The sequence below is a fragment of the Copadichromis virginalis genome, linkage group LG18 (assembly GCF_057382275.1).
Source record: "Copadichromis virginalis isolate Kocher_CV1m ecotype Utaka linkage group LG18, C_Virginalis_male_GT1.1, whole genome shotgun sequence".
Classification (NCBI taxonomy): domain Eukaryota; kingdom Metazoa; phylum Chordata; class Actinopteri; order Cichliformes; family Cichlidae; genus Copadichromis; species Copadichromis virginalis.
In genome coordinates, this window is record NC_140635.1 from 35,305,390 (window position 1) to 35,323,241 (window position 17,852).

The 17,852-nt window shown below is 44.2% G+C and overlaps 1 protein-coding gene across 2 annotated transcripts in view; it reads left to right on the top strand.

The window, feature by feature from the left end:
* LOC146688394 (disks large-associated protein 1-like) overlaps positions 1–17,852 on the top strand; it is a 166,405-nt gene that overhangs the window by 46,364 nt on the left and 102,189 nt on the right. For both annotated transcript variants that reach the window (XM_085438640.1, XM_085438639.1), the window contains exon 2: positions 2,167–2,241. The gene's annotated coding sequence lies outside the window, so the exon portion shown is untranslated. The remainder of the gene's footprint in view (positions 1–2,166; positions 2,242–17,852) is intronic.

A 17,852-nucleotide genomic window follows, 5' to 3' on the forward strand; every position in this document is an offset into this window, starting at 1 on the left:
ATTGTTGTGTACCTCTAGAACATTTCCAGCATGGCTGCTATTTCTGATCTCTTACTAGAAGTCCTGCCATGTCCTCTTCTATTTGGGCCTCTACAATGGGAGGTGAACTAAGCTGAATGGAGGCGAATCTAACTTTAAATCATGTGGAAGATAGTACATTGATGAAGAGCACAGGTTGTTTCTATATTTGTTCCTCTTAATGTTCCCACTCAGACCCCTGAGGCTATCACAGCACAACTCCACTTTAATAGTCTGGCCCTTGGAAATGAATTTTCTGAGCAGAATCCAATGAATGTTGGGAGAGAAAAAAATATGCATTGTCCAGGTCAGACTGCTCACCTCACACTGCTCTAAACACAGCCTCTGAAAACTGACTAATCACATGGAAGATCATGGTAACACAGAGAATATAGAGACATTAAAATTCAATGATGATTCCCAACAGTTCTTAGAAGTTTTCTGTTGCCTAATAATTCCTATATTCCTATAGTCAATGACGTGCACTGTAAGCGACAATGATTACTAAAAAAAACAAAACAAATTACTTTCATGAAATGAATACTACTGTAAACTGCTCATATTTTTCGACAGAAATGTTCGGTCAGCAAATAACTTTCCATTTATGCTGGAGTTCTAAAGCACTTTATGCTGATGTCAGTGTCAGAAGTGTTGTCACCACTGTTGCAGATGGTGTTGAAGCCAAAGCCATGAAGGCCTAGTGGAAATGTTGTGACTTGTGCTACGGCTGTGTTGAGAGCACTTGCATACACAGTGATGATATGAGAATGTTACATCATGTAAAAACATATACCATTATTATTGTGAACAATGGAACAGTCCTACTATCAACTGAAATATTTGAAAATGCACTTTTGTAGTTCCTTGTAAAATACATTGTAACAGTTTTCTCAGTATTCAGGCATGAAGATTTAGCCCAATTATTGTTATTGTTCATGATGGTCCATGCAAGGCATAAACTCTAGTCAAATTGTAATAATTATTACATTTTTAAAGAAGACTTATGCGGATACTGCTAAATACTTGTAAAAATGAGCAGTTTGTTGATGTTTGTGAAACATCCACAGCACTCAAGCACCTCATCATTTTGCGCATGTGTACACTTGACAGTTACTTAAGCATGTTAGAAAATATTGGGTGGTCTCAGAATCTCATCTCTGCTTTTCGCGGATGATGGGTTTCTGTTGGCTTCATCAGGTGATGGCCTCCAGCTCGCACTGGAACGGTTAGAAGTGAGTGTAAAGCGGTGGGAACAAGAATCATCACCTCCAAATCTGAGGCCATGGTCCTCAACCTGAAAAGGGTGGAGTGCCCACTCCGGGTCAGGGACGACTTCCTGCCCCAAGTGGAGGACTTTAATTACCTCGGGGTCTTGTTCATGAGTGACGGGAGAAGGGAGAGGGAGATCGACAGACAGGCTGATGCTGCGGCTGCAGTGATGCGGATGCTGTACCTGTCTGTCGTGGTGAAGGGAGAGCTGAGAGTAAAAGGGAAGCTTTCGATTTACTGGTCAATCTACGTCCCTACTCTCACCTATGGCCACGAGCTGTGGGTAGTGACCGAAAGGATGAGATCGCGGATACAAGCAGCAGAAATGAGCTTCCTTTGAAGGGTGGCTAGCCTCTCCCTTAGAGATAGGGTGAGAAGTTCAGCCATCCGGGAGGGGCTCAGAGTAGAGCCGCTGTTCCTCCACATTGGAAGGAGCCAGTTGAGGTGGTTCAGGCATCTGACAAGGATGCCCCCTGGGTGAGGTGTTCCGGCATTTCCCACCGGGAGGAGGCCCCAGGCTAGACCCAGGACACACTGGAGAGATTATATCTCTCGGCCTTGGTGTTCCCCCAGACAAGCTGAAGGACGTGGCTGGGGAGGGGGAGGCCGGGGATTTTCTGGTTAGACTGCTGCCCCCAGATAAGCGGAAGAAGATGAATGGATGGAAAATACTGAATGTTGAATAAACAATTTTGTTGTTTCAAAAAGGGCACATACAGGTAGATACAAAGCTGAAAATGACTCGTAGGACTTCTGAGGAATTTATCTATTATATGTCTCTTAGGTATTTTTTGCACACATGTAACATGTAAGTATAGTGATGGTGTGTTTATGTTGGTGTGTTTTTGTGGTATTTGTCTGTTGTTTCCATCGTCCTAGGCAACTGGAGTTAATGTGAGACCACTTATACAGAGATGTTAGCATCAACTCTACAATGATGGGGATTTAAAGGAGGTGAGTAGGCATGAACCAAAACTCAATGTCTAATACTAACTATTAATAACATTTAATTATACACAACGACAGTATATGGAAGATCAAACAGTGAAGCCAAAACGTCTCTATCACCCTCTGGTGTTATAAACCCCACCTTCTGTCAAATTAAGACCAAAAAGGTCTAATCAGATCACATTTCCTGAAAGATTCATTCTGCCATTATTAGTAGTTCTCATCTTGCTGATTTGGGTTCAAGGGGTCTAAGTTCTCATCAGTTAAATTTTAATTATCAACTGTAAAATTGGGATGCAACGTCATCATGACAGCTTTGATTGTCAGCTGCAGTCACGACAAACTTCCACGTCTCTGCTCCGGGACTGCAGCTAGAACCATATCCACAGCTATCTGTTTCAAACTGACAGTGTTAGGTGTTCTACAATAAACGGGAGTAACTGACAGAAGAACCTAAGGCATCCTGACTTTATTTTGGTAAGTTAAATTTGTGTTTTGAGCTTATCAATAAATTCATGCCTTTAGCAGTCAGCAAGGGAAAACAACAGTGTTTGGTAGCTTTGTACACGAACGAATTTACACTGAGTAGAGAAATCACTTTGTTGAGCTAAGTGATTTAATGCCAATTAAAAGTCAGTGCTCTAGTTCAGACATTAGCTCTGCTGCTCTGACTGCAGCAGGCAGCTGCTCAGTCACTACCTAATGCTATTGTTATTGTACTTTTATTATGAATAGTATACTGTAAGAGCAATAGGCTGGACTCTTATGCAGAGTCGAGAAGAGTAATAAGTGACGAGTAACACTATTCTTTTTGAAAGGACATAAAAAATACCTAATAGAACATAATATTTATATTCTGAGACCAAATCATGATATTTGATGTGTTAGGTTAAAATTGTTGTTTTGATTGAAGAACAGGATGTTTTTCTGTTTTTTCCTGCAGGTGACCATAATTCAGAATCAGGACAAGAAACCTGTTCCTGGTTCATGTCATCTTTGCAACTTTCCTTTTAAAAAGCACCAATAGCTCCAATGTAAAAACATTATACTGTTGGTTAGGGCTGCCACAAACGATTATTTTGATAGTCGACTAGTCACCGATTATTTTTGCGATTAGTCGACTAATCAGATCATCATCCACTGGATGTAAAACGTACAGCTTATTGCACCAGCAGCATCTGCTCTTATATAACTATCATTAGCTTACAGCTTTAAGTGTTTAAGATATGTGCTAACTAACAATAAAGACAAGATGATAGTTTATTAAATTTTAATGAAATTTGCAGATTGTTTCGGTGGAGTTTAATAAACTCAGCCGTCTGCTCCTTGCTGTCTAAAATATAACAGGATACCGAAGTATATTCTCGAGCATCTCACACTTCTGATGATCAGCTGTCTGCTTGACGTTGATTCAGCTGTGTAAAAACTATAACTTTAATCTCAGCCAAACCGATTTACTGAGGAACAAATAAAATACTGAAAAAAGCCAAACAATAACATTTTTAAGTTATCTAAGTGACTTATCTATCATGTTTAATTTGCCTGGAGTTCTCACCGGCTCTAGTTAGCCTTGCCCCCGGCTCGCTATCGAGCTGGTGGGTAACAGACGTCTCCGAAAATGTCGGAGCGCTTTTGAAAATATGTGGTGTCTTGATAAACTGAGCAGATATTTGAGGTTTACACAGCTACATTCTCACCTGAAAATATGTTAAAAGTTTATTTTGTGACCCAGAAAGAATAATAAGAGTAATATTAAAACTAACCAGCTGCCGCCATCAGTGGCGGTCCTAGCCTGTTTGGCGCCCTGGGCGAACACACCCTCTGGTGCCCCCCCCTCCCCCACCACCACACACACACACACACACACACACACACACACACACACACACACACACACACACATTAAGGATTGTCCATTGACATAAAACTGTTGTCGGAACCATACTGAATTTCACCAGAAAAACACACACATATGAAATTCAAATTCAAATTTTATGAAGAGAGAGAGAGTATGCATAGTATGCAAACGGCTACCAAACAGCCATCATAATTTGTCATACAATGAGAACGGGACAAATCAACAATTGACAATGACTAATTAATATTAAAACCGCCCCGCCCTCTCCTCCCTGTGCCGCAAGCAGCAGGCGTACCTCGCAAACGGAGGGCTCCCTTACTCCCAGCAAATGGGCGATAGAAAACCAATCGGTGCCTGTACCATTCCCAGTATGCGCTGGCATGACGTCGGGGCAGCATGAATATGAGCAATTTTTATTATTTTTTATTAATTTTTTTGCCGATGCCCGTGATGCCGCCCCCCCACCACGATGCCGCCCCCGGCAACCGCCCGTGTCGCCCGTATCAAAAACCGCTACTGCCCGCCATTGTTGGAAACTGAGGATGGCCGCGCTATGAATTCTGGGATAGAATGGGCCACGAAGTATACACCCGACCCATCCTTCAAATCTGGGGAAATGAAGGACGCATTTGTCGGCCGCATTTGTCGGAGTCTTCGAATTTGGACAGTCATCGTCGTGTCGCTGTAACGTAATCGGCCTACAAATGCGGGCACAGGAGGATGCGGTTCCTGAATTTGGACACAGTTACTGCTTCTTCTTCTTCTTCGAGATTTGACGGCAGCTGGCATCTTTATACATGCAGTGCTGCCATCTTCTGTTTCAGTCCGTTATTACACTCTTAAATCCTACTACTTATTCCTGCGTCTTTTGGGATCTTATAAAGTTTTAAACTACGCGTCGTCTATTAAAATAGTCGTCGACGATTTTAATAGTCGACGTAATCGTGGCAGCCCTACTGTTGGTATATAAAGTTTTTTCTTCACTTAACAAACAGGCCACATCTTAGCTATAGACTGGAAAAAGTTAAGAAAACTTCCAAACCTGAATTCTGTCAGCTTTGAGGAGTACGTGTTTGACAGTTTGTGATGATTCTTTTCTCTTTGTGATCACAGGAGCTGATTCAAATTCAGACTTCAGCATGAGCTAGTGACAGCATCATCTTATATGTCCACACTTTATGCTGAATACACTTATTTGTTTTAATACTGGAGTAAATAAAGTACACAGGCTAAACTACCATATGATGTAGTGTCAGCAAAACCTGCAGCTGTTCTGTTGAGAAAGACAAATTATGGGTTCAGGTCAAATTGTTATTACATTATAATTATGTAATTGGTTTCATTATACATATATGTGTATGTATATATATGTATATATATACACATATATATCTATATCTATATATATATATATATATATATATATATATATAAAATAATAATTATTATTATTATCATTCCCTGCTCGCCCCTGTGGACGGTCTATCCTCCAAGCTTGGGTCCTCTACCAGAGGAGCTTGAGGGTCCTGTGTAACCAGTATGTAACAAAATATATAAACAATGGGCAAATCAGAAGACTTCAGGAACGACAGGAGCCCAGAGGATGGGTAACCACAATGAAAACACAACTGCAAATGATGAAGCAATGGTTCAACTGTATTTGAAATTTTTGCACTGTATTGCATTTACAATAATAACCAAAATTGTGTGTGCGCGCACAGATACCCAAAATAAAAAAGAAACGAATGTTAGACCCGGGTCTTTTAAAGTGTCAATAGGATCCAGATCAGGCCTGTTTGGTGATCTGGTGAGTTATTGGTGTGAGTTCAGTCCACGATCGATGTATGGTTTGCACTGTTTTGTCCTACCACAGTTCAGGCAACCACACTTCAAGATTAAATTCCAAATGGGCTGTGGCTCGCCATCCATTACAATGGAAATTTATTCCTCTTCTGCGGATTTCCACAAAGTCTGTAATCCAATGTTCTCCGGGGAGTCTCAGCTCATTCTCCAACTGAAAAAAACCTGACCTAAGAGTGAGGTCAGAATTACTTCAAATGAACATTGTTCACACTTAACTAACAACACTTCTGTTTAAAGTATAAAGCATGAACAAAATATGTTTCAATTTCTAATGTTGTACAACTAATCAAATTCTAAACATTTTCATTACATGGCAATGTAGCTATCAACAATCATTAAAGCAATTCACACTGCTCATTAAAAGCAGCAAACTCAATATACTCTGCTCACTGTCAAGTAAGATAAGATAAGATAAGATAAGATAACTCTTTATTGTCATTGCACAGTCATACATAGTACAGTAGTACAATGAAATTGGAAAACTGTCCTACGTCGGCACTACATATAACACAACACGACACGATATGACACATCACAACGCAACAAACAACACAACACAACACAGTATATTAACTTAGTATAAAAAAGAAGAATAAGTGTATTTGTATTGCACACTGTTATTATTGCACATTAATTGTGTGACAAACCAGTGTGTGAATGTGTGTGTGAATGGGTGGATGACTGGATATGTAAAGCGCTTTGGGGTCCTTAGGGACGAGTAAAGCGCTATATAAATACAGGCCATTTACCATTTACCATTTACCATTAATTATTATTGCACCTTGTTATAAATATAAATATTATTATTGTTATTGTTTTAAACATTGTTACCTCCCCCCTAAAAAAGTCCAGGGAGGTATCCAGTCAGGTCAGCTATTTACATTGATCAGGGCTATTGCCCTGTTGTAACAGCTGTCCTTGAGTCTATTTGTTCAGGACCTCAGCAGCCTGAACCTCCTGCCAGACGGCAGCAGCTTAAACACCCGGTGTCCTGGGTGTGTGCAGTCCCGTACGATGCTGTGTGCCCTCTTGAGACAGCGAGTGCTGTACAGGTCCTTCAGGGAGGGAAGAGGATGTCCAATGATTTTTTGGGCCATGTTGATGACCCTCTGGAGTGCCTTTCTGTGTGCTGTGGTGCAGCTAGAGAACCACACACCGATGCAATATGCCAGCACACTTTCAATGGAGCAGCGGTAGAAGACGGTCAGCAGCTCCTTCTTCAGGTCCATTTTTCTGAGGATTCTCAGAAAGTGGAGACGCTGTTGGGCCTTCTTTAAGACCGCAGAGGTGTTAGAGCTCCATTGGAGGTCTGTGTCTATGTGCACACCCAGAAACTTGAAACTGGAGACCCTTTCCACGCACTCCCCGTTGATGCTGACAGGCTGCAGCTCGGACTTCCTCCTTCTGAAGTCAACTACCAGTTCTTTTGTTTTGGTGGTATTGAGGTCCAGGTTGTTGTCTGCACACCAATCTGACAGCCTCTGAACTTCAGCTCTGTATGCAGTCTCATCTCCCCCTGAGATGAGCCCCACCACAGTGGTATCATCTGCAAACTTGATGACTGTGTTGTCTGGGTGGGAACTAACACAGTCATGTGTGTATAGAGTGTACAGTAGGGGACTCAGTACACAGCCTTGTGGAGAGCCGGTGTTGAGGTTGAGGGCTGAGGAAAGATGAGGCCCCACTCTAACTCTCTATACACGGTCTGAGAGGAAGTCTCTGATCCAGCGGCAGGTGGTGGAAGGAAGTCCAATTTCCAGCAGTTTAACTATTAGTCTGTCCGGGAGTATCGTATTGAAAGCAGAGCTAAAGTCAACAAAGAGCAGCCTGGCGTAACGGCCCTGCACTTCCAGGTGAGAGATGGTGGTGTGGAGCGTTGTAGCAATGGCATCTTCAGTTGATCTGTTAGCTCTGTATGTGAACTGGAGCAGGTCGAGTGTGGGTGGCAAGCAGGACATGATGTGACGTCGGACCAGTTTCTCGAAGCACTTCATTATAACAGGTGTTAGAGCAACTGGTCGGTAGTTGTTGAGGCTGCTAATGTTAGTACGCTTTGGCAGTGGGACAATTGTGGCTGACTTTAGGCACGGCGGGATGCAGGACTGGGACAGTGAAGTGTTGAAGATCTTGGTGAAGACCCCAGCCAGCTGGTCTGCACACTCTTTTAGGACCTTTGCGGTTACCCCATCTGGTCCGGCGGCCTTCCTGGGGTTCACTGCCCTCTGTGTGTGCCTCACTTCATATTCCTGCACTATGAGGCTTGGGCTGCTGCTGCTGCCTCTGGTCCCTTCACCTCAAAGCGTGGTTCAGCTCCTCCGCAAGCTCCGCGTTACCCTCAGTCAATGTGGTATTGCAAGGTTTGTAGTTGGTTAAATGCTGAACTCCCTGCCATACCTGTTGTGAGTTGTTCGTTGTGAAGTGGTCTTCGATCCTTCTCTTGTACGCTGCCTTGGCCTCTCTGATGCCTCTTTTCAACTCAGATCTGGCTGTACTGTACTGCATACCATCACCGGATCTAAAAGCGGCGTCACGTTGCTTCAGCAGGACCTGGACCTCTTTAGTCATCCAGGGTTTCTGGTTGGAATACACCCGGAGACGTTTCAGAATCAGAATCAGAATCAGAATACTTTATTGATCCCTGGGGGAAATTATTTTTTGTTACAGTGCTCCATTTTAAACCAACATTAAGACAAGACAGACAATACGCTAACTAAGAATAGTACAATATATACATATATATACATACATACATACATAAGTCACTTATAAATAAATATTTGGAAAAGAAACATGTGTAGTTGTAGCAGCAAACAGTGTGTTAAGTGGATGCGTTGTACAGGGAGATGGCCACAGGCAGGAATGATTTCCTGTGTCGTTCAGTGGTGCTTTTCGGTAATCTCAGTCTCTCACTGAACGAGCTCCTGTGACTGACCAACATGTCATGGAGTGGGTGGGAGGTGTTATCCAACATTGTCTTTATCTTGGACAGCATCCGCCTCTCCGACACCACCTTGAGGGAGTCCAGCTCCATCCCCACAACATTGCTGGCCTTACGGATTAGTTTATTAAGTCTGTTGGCATCTGCGACCCTCAGCCTGCTCCCCCAGCATGCAACAGCATAGAGGATCGCACTGGCCACAACAGACTCATAGAAAATCCTCAGCATTTTCTGGCAGATGTTGAAGGACCTCAGTCGCCTCAAAAAATAGAGACGACTCTGGCCCTTCCTGTAAAGTGCTGTGGTGTTTTTAGCCCAGTCCAGTTTATTGTCAATGTGTACTCCAAGGTATTTATAGTCCTCCACAATGTCAACACTGACCCCCTGGATTGAAACAGGGGTCAAGTGTTTCCTGGTCTTCCTGAAGTCCACGATCAGTTCCTTGGTCTTTGCCACGTTGAGCTGCAGATGATTCTGCTCACACCACGTGACAAAGGAGTCGACCACAGCCCGGTACTCTGTCTCATCATCTCTGCTGATGCATCCAACCACCGCAGAGTCATCAGAAAACTTCTGAAGATGGCAGGTCTCTGTGCAGTGGCTGAAGTCTGTGGTGTAGAGGGTGAAGAGGAAGGGGGAGAGGACAGTCCCCTGTGGTGCCCCTGTGTTGCTAATCACCTTGTCAGACACACACTGTGGGAGACGTACATATTGTGGTCTTCCTGTCAGGTAATCAACAATCCAGGACACCAGAGAAGCATCCACCTGCATCGCTGCTAACTTATCACCCAGGAGGGTCGGCCTGATGGTGTTGAAAGCACTGGAAAAGTCAAAAAACATGACCCTCACAGTGCTCGCCGGCTGGTCCAGATGGGTGTAGACACGATTGAGCAGGTAGATGATGGCGTCCTCTGTTCCGAGACGAGGCTGATAAGCGAACTGAAGGGGATCCAGATGTGGTCTTACTATGGGTCGCAGCTGGTCCAGGATGAGCCTTTCCAGGGTCTTCATGATGTGGGAGGTCAGTGCCACGGGCCTGTAATCCTGGGGGCCACTGGGACGTGGCGTCTTTGGTACAGGGACGAGGCATGATGTCTTCCACATCACCGGGACCCTCTGCAGACTCAGACTCAGCATAAACAGTTTATGAAAGACTCCACACAGCTGGGGGGCACAGGCCTTGAGGACAAGGGGACTCACTCCGTCTGGTCCAGCAGACTTGCCTGAGTGAAGTCTCCTCATTTGCATCTCAACCTGGTATTGAGTGAAGGTGATGGGTGGGGGAGGGGTGTCAGGACTCTCACAGGAGGCAACATGTGAAGAGAGAGGCTGGCACAGTGGTGTGGCTCTGGATTCCAGGCTGACTGCAGGTGAGGTTGTGGGGGTGGGAGCAGACACTGTGGTGTCGAATCTATTGAAAAACAGATTCAACTCGTCGGCTCTATTCTCACCTCCCTCAGCTCCCCTGCTGTTGGTTGGCCTGAATCCAGTGATGGTCTTCATGCCCCTCCACACCTCTCTCATGCTGTTCTGCTGGAGTTTCCACTCCAGCTTCCTCCTGTAATTGCCCTTAGCCTCTCTGATCTTGTCCTTTAGTAACACCTGGACCTTCCTCACCTCCTCTTTGTTGCCCCCTCTGAAAGCCCTCTTCTTGTTGTTGAGGAGGGCTTTGATGTCCTTAGTCACCCACGGCTTGTTATTTGGGTAACAATGAACAGTCTGAGCTGGAACAATGGAGTCGGTGCAGAAAGTTACGTAGTCTGTGATACACTCAGTAAGCCCATTGATGTCCTCGGCGTGAGGCTCACAGAGTGTTTCCCAGTCGGTCACCTCGAAACAGCCCTGTAGTTCCGCTATTGCCTCCTCTGACCACCTCCTAACAGTCCTGGTGGTCACAGGTTCCCTCCTCACAATTGGCACATAGCGGGGGGTGAGGTGAATCAGGTTATGATCTGACCTACCAAGTGGGGGGAGGGAGGAGGAGCTGTATGCATCCTTGACGTTAGCATACAGTAAGTCTAAAGTTTTCTCTCCCCTGGTGGGACAGTCCACATATTGTTTGAATGTTGGTAGTGTATTGTCCAGTGATACATGGTTGAAGTCACCCGAGATCACAATAAAGGCACTCGGGTGCTGAGTCTGTAGCCGAGCTATGGCAGAGTGGATAGTGTCACATGCAGCCGTGGGGTTAGCAGAGGGGGGAACATAAACAGCCACCAAGATGACGTGAGAGAATTCCCTGGGTAAATAATACGGCCTGAGTCCAACAGCACACAGTTCAGTGTCCGGGCAACAAATCCTTTCTTTGATTGTTATGTTGGCAGGGTTACACCACCGGTTGTTAACTAAAACAGCAAGCCCACCTCCTTTACGCTTACCGCTAGCGATGCTGTCCCTGTCCGCCCGAACAGTGTGGAAGCCTTCCACGGAAGCATTCTCATCGGGAATGACCTGGTGCAGCCATGATTCGGTGAAACACATCAGGCTACACTCTCGGTATTCCCTCTGACTCCGTACCAGTGCTGAGAGCTCGTCGATTTTACTTGCCAACGATCGCACATTTCCCATCACGATAGACGGCAGACACGGTTTAAACCTCCTCCTCGCTTCGAGCCTCCGCTGTCTCACCGTCACCTTTTTTCTTCTCTTCTGTCCTTGACCTCTGCATCCCCGATGTGTTTTCCTCCAAATTTCAGCTGGTACTTCTGCGGGCACTTCTGCGGGCCTGGCCAGCGAGCCGGCCGGCATCAGGGCGATCAGCTGATCTCTGGAGTAAACAGTCCGTGCGTGTAGGAGATGTGCCGCGGTCCCGTTCCATGATAAAAGTAACAGTTCCACGGCCACCAGAAGAACAAAAACTCTCTCAATCCACATGATTGAGTAAGAGATAGAAAACGGAGGAAAATACAAGTCAGAAAAAAAAAAGAATACGTAAGAAAAAAGAGCTAAACTAAGAGAAAAGCAGGAGCGACTGTAACAGGCTGCACGCTGGTTGGCGCATGCGCACTTTGTCCACAGTGACACTGTTGACACAGAAGTTAAAATATGAGAGCACTGATGTTGTGTGCTCTTCAAGGTCCTGATGTTCGAACACGCTCCGGTCCGTGTTTTCAAAACAGTCCTGCAGCTGATGTGATGCACCTTCTGGCCAGGTTTTCACAGTTTTTGTGACTGGGGGGGGCTCTTCTCCTAATGGGAGTGTATGCAGGGATCAGCAGCATGGACATGTGGTCTGACAAACCTAGATGTGGTAGAGGGGTTGCTCTGTAGCCTTTTTGGATGTTGCTGTAGGCTTTATCCAATGTGTTTTTCCCTCTCGTTGCACATTTAATATGCTGTTCAAATCTGGGGAATACTGACCTTAAATCAGCATGGTTGAAGTCCCCAGCTATAATGTGCACTGCGTTTGGATGGGAGTTCTGCTGATTGCTTATTGTCTTGTGCAGCTCCTCCATGGGCGAGTTAGCATTAGCATCTGGTGGTACATACACAGCCGTTACCATGACAACAGTAAACTCGCGAGGTATGTAGACGGGTCTGCACTTCACAGTCAAATATTCCAAATCTGGGGAACAATGGCTGTCTACAGTCTTTGTGTTTTTGCACCAGCTGTCATTGGTGTAGATGCATAAACCCCCTCCTTTGATCTTACCGGAGTGGCCATTCCTGTTGTGACGGTGGACCGTGCGGCCTGCTAGCTCAATAGTCGAGTCCAGAATTGATGGCTGCAGCCAAGTCTCTGTGAGTTATAATATTATGCTGCTGTTCCGTACACATTTGTTGACTGCAATTTGTAATCTCAGTTCGTCGATTTTGTTGGTTATAGAAACTATGGAAACAAACTCAGAAGGTCCTGACGACTGTAGGTGGACTCTACTTGATGTATAATAATAAAAAACACACACATCCACACAGATACACTTAGAAAAAGTAAAAAACAAAACACTGAACATGAGGAGCAGTGAGCCGCTGCGTCTGTGCGCGCTGCCATCTTGAAAGTAACAACAGTGATGAATAAAAGTAACACAATAAAACATTTCAATGCAACAGAGAGACATACTTTTTCCCCCTAACAACAGCTAATAAGTTCTCAACTAACACTTAACAACGGGAGTGAGCGTTTAGCTAGTACCCGCTAGCTACTTGCATAGTACCGTCACCATTAGCGTTTGTTTTTTGAAGCGAACAACGTCAACATTTCAGGATGCCGATCAGCGGCTATAACAGTTTGGTTACTCACCAGTGCAAAGCACTTCGTATTCATAAAACTAGCTTCGGCTATCCAAATCTGGCGGCTAATCAAGCAGACACCAACAGCTTCGCTGTTTCAACAGCTACCACGTTTTCCCCACAGGTACAGCTATGGCGCGTGTGGTCTAGGCAGCCTTAGCAGCGCAACCAAACATGAAAGCACAAGGCGGGACAAACAATCCCATTGGTTGGACCGCATTTGTATCCAGGTCAAAAAATAACCTTTGAGAAACAAAAATAAATAAATAACACAAATAATGCAATTCCGTACAAAATAATTTGGATTTTTTTTCTTTAGAGTCTCTCTCCAATTATGAGTGTTTTCAACTGAACAGAATAAAACACCTTTAATAATAATTACAATAAACAGTCTCTAATTGCATCTGTTTGCCACTGGGCTACACCTGCGCAGTATCTTAGCTGTTCCTAGGACTGCGCTCTTCTGGACAGAGATCTCCGATGTTGTTCCTGGAATTTGCCGGAGCCACTCGCCTAGTTTGGGAGTCACCGCACCTAGTGCTCAGATTACCACTGGGACCACCGTTACCTTCACCCTCCACATTTTCTCAAGCTCTTCTCTGAGCCCTTGGTATTTCTCGAGCTTCTTGTGTTCCTTTTTCCTGATGTTGCTGTCATTCGGAACTGCTTCATCGATCACTACAGCCGTTTTCCTTTGTTTGTCTACCACCACTATGTCCGGTTGGTTAGCCACCACCATTTTGTCCGTCTGTATCTGGAAGTCCCACAGGATCTTAGCTCGGTCATTCTCCACCACCCTTGGGGGCGTCTCCAGTTTTGACCTCGGGACTTCCAGGTTATACTCGGCACAGATGTTCCTGTACACTATGCCGGCTACTTGGTTATGATGTTTCATGTATGCCTTGCCTGCTAGCATCTTGCACTCTGCTGTTATGTGCTGGATTGTCTCTGGGGCATCTTTACACAGCCTGTACCTGGGGTCTTGCCTGGTGTGATAGACCCAGGCCTCTATGGATCTTGTGCTCAGAGCTTGCTCCTGTGCTACCATGCATTAGTGCCTCTGTGCTGTCTTTCAGTCCAGCCACTGGTAGGATTTATGAATATCAGCCACCTGCCGGTGGTACATACCGTGCAGGGGCCTGTCCTTCCATGATAGTGCCTCCTCTTCCTCCTCATTCTTGGGTTTCTGCTGCCTGAGGTATTCACTGAGCACTTTATAATATATAAAAAGAACATTTTATATTAAATGTTAGATTTAAAAGCAAGCAAACAAAATATTGTGTAGAAATATAATTTGCTTTTTTCTTTTAACAACAGGACCCAGATTCCATATTATTATTGACAGCTACATCCACCCTGGGGGAAAGTGAGTGAGACCATCAGGATAAAGCTGGGTCTGGATTCTTCGGTCCAGTGATTTTTAGAAACTTCTCCCTTTCTTACATCAAAGCTGTCCTGTGTTAGATGTTTTGTTGCAAACGCTGTCAAACCTAAAATGAGGATGTGGGCCCAGCTAGTGAATATGCCAATTGTCATGACCATTGATCAACAACCACTGATCACAGATCATTTGCCATGAGTACCATTCACAGCGAGAGAGAGAATGGCTGCAATCACAGTATGGTGGTGACAGATGTATCCTTAGGCCCCCTCCTTGATTCAGAGATGGTCTTTCCCTTTTCATGTAAATGGCCTCCTTTTCACTTAGGCAGCGGTTGTTCTTCTCTTCTGGATCAGCTGGAGCTTTCTTTAGGCGCCTTCGCAGCTTTGACAAATGTCCAGCTGGGATAAACACATTTACTCCGGGCCTTCTTGGTGTGATGTTCTTCTGCTTCTCTGGCCGCTGTGTCTGTGGGGATGGTGTTCACTCTATGTTGTAATGTCCTGATGACACCCAGTTTATATGGATCCATATGCGTAGGTAGGTTTATGGTACACATCAGCTTTTAGATGTCCCCCATTACTGATGGAAATCTCTCAGTCTAAGATAGCTAACCTGCCACTTTTCATATCCTTCCTGGTGAATTTGATGTGTTGGTTCACTGAGTTAATGGGATCTATGAATTGTGGTACGTCCTGAGATGTGATTTTCAACCAGGTGTCATCCACATACCTGAGTCAATGACTTGGTGGTGTTTCAGGGTAGGATAGCAAAGCTCTCTTTTCCACTTCTTCCATGTACAAGTTGGCCACGATGGGTGAAACTGGGGAGCCCATGGCACACCCATGTTTCTGCCTGTAGTACTGACCCTTGTATGTGAAATAGGTGGAAATAAGACACAGTTCCAAAAGCAAACACTTGGTCAATGCTGAGAGTGGTCCTGTCACTTCAGTGACTGGAATACAAGTGAAGAACAAACCGTGCACCTACCCTTGTGTGCCGGAAGGATGATATTGTAGTTGTCATTACTTAGTGATGTGAGTGAAATTACTAAGTGTGAAATTGAACAATGACCCCGAAAAAATTCAAAGAGTAATTCTTACAGTATAAAACCAAAGAAACTGTATAGATGATGCTATATGCACACTTAATAGCATCTTCCACATTATCAGTGAATCTTTTCAATGTATGTACACTCCTTTAGGGTGTGAATAAAATGTAATCCTTAATAAACCCTTTGCACAATTAATACTTGCTCTAGTGTGAAGTGACCTTGTTAAGTGCATCTATTTACCTTTCTCTATCTAATCACCCAATCACACGGTAACAACTCAATGTATGTAGGCATGTAGAGGTGTTCAGGAAAACCTGCAGAAGTTCAAAGCTACATCAAAATTGAAAGTTTATGAGGAAAATGACAGAAGATAGGTGTTGAAGATATGATTCATGCTTCTTTTACAGTCAGCTGGTTGTTTCCGTCCCCACCTCTTTCACACATCCCACTGCTGAGCTGTTCCTTTCTGTCTGTCTATTGTAGGTTTCATAGGCAGGCACTAACCCAGGATTTAATTTCAGAAGAAAAAAGGGTAGCTTTACAGCTCTGTGCAGAAGGAAAGCAGGTAGTGAGATAAAGAGAGAAATTCAGGGAGAAACAGGGTAGGCCCACGCTCTTCTCTTCTCAACCTTGCTCTAAAGGGTGAATTGAATCATAACAGTAAGTGGGCGAAAAGAAAGAGAAAAAAATCCTTTCCACGCAGATTCTGACGTACATCTCTAGCTGACTGGGGGTCATCTGATGATGTGATGAAGTAGGATAATGGGAGTATAGGAAAGAGAGAAAGTGATGGAGAGGGAGTTGTTGATAGCTTCCAACAGCTCTGGGTGTCTCCCTCTCTCTCTCTCTATTGGATTTTAATGGCTGTCTCTTTGTAAAATCTGTCCAGCTGGGGGAAATTGTCGTGACTTTCTTCCAGAAGCTGACTTAAACATACATCATATGTCATACATATTAGACATACGTATGACTTAGAAATTAACTGTTTAAAGCAAATGTCTACACTGAGTGTTGGCAATAAAGACTCTACTCTGGTAAAGAACTGTGGAACATATTCAGGGCAATAACAGTAGTTCTTATAGATTAAAACCCCCCCAAAACAAAAACAGAGAGTAAATGAACACTGATGTGTTAGCTGACATTTTATTTTAGCTGTGCAAAGCAGCAACTGCATTTTCATAGTAAACCAACAGAATGGTTTTTTTTATTAATAATGCTGTTATTGCTACGTGAAGGCTTTGTGTTATGTGTTTTTGCCTTTTATGCCACTTAGCTACCACAATTAGTCAACTATTTTGACCAATTTTTTTTTTTAAATAAAGATTGTAAAGTATTTCATTTGGACTTTAATAACACAATAATCAGCACATTATGTCAAACAAAGATGCACAGATGGATTAAACAGTGTAATATATATGGTGTTGCATTGACAATGCACAATGATTTGGTCCTCAGAACATCAACTTGGGGCAACCGGGCATACTGTTGTGATTCTGTGTACATTATTAGAGGAGGAGGAAGGCTATAGAGTGAGCATGTGTGTGAGCTCCTCACATTTCTTTTGAATACAGCAACAAGAGAAATAAACAAGAATAACAAGACAAAACTGGTTATTTAGATCCCCACACTCAAAAAAAATAACAATTTGAATGAACATAAACAAAAATTGTGCAGGTATAAGTAACCAAACAGTGAATAGCTAGAGGTGGGACAGCAAACCTTACTGGCCTTAAAAGGCCTGGCGCTGATTTGAGATGTGGTGCTTCCATTTAGATGGTTTTGCTGTGAACAGACATCATGAAGTCAAAGAAGCTCTCCATGTAGGTGAAACAAGCCGTCCTTAAGCCATCTGAGAAACTGCAATACCGCTCCAATATTAGGAGTGACAAAATCTATAGTTTGGTACATCCTGAGAAAGAAAGCAAGCAATGTTAAACTCAGCAATGCAAAAAGACCTGAATGTCCATGGAAGATAACAGTGCCATTGAGAGCATCCTCACTGGATGCATCACCACCTGGTATGGCAACAGCACCGCCTACAACTGCAAAGCTCTCCAGCGAGTAGTGCGGTGCTCTGAACGGATAATTGGAGGTGAGCTTCCCTCCCTCCAAGACATCTACAGGAAGCGGTGCCTGAGGAAAGCGGGGAGGATCATCAAGGACTCCAGTCACCCCAGCCATAAACTGTTCAGACTGCTTCCATCAGGAAGGAGGTTCTGCAGCATCCGGTCCCGTACCAGCAGACTGAGAGACAGCTTTTTCCATCAGGCCATCAGACTGCTGAACACGTCAT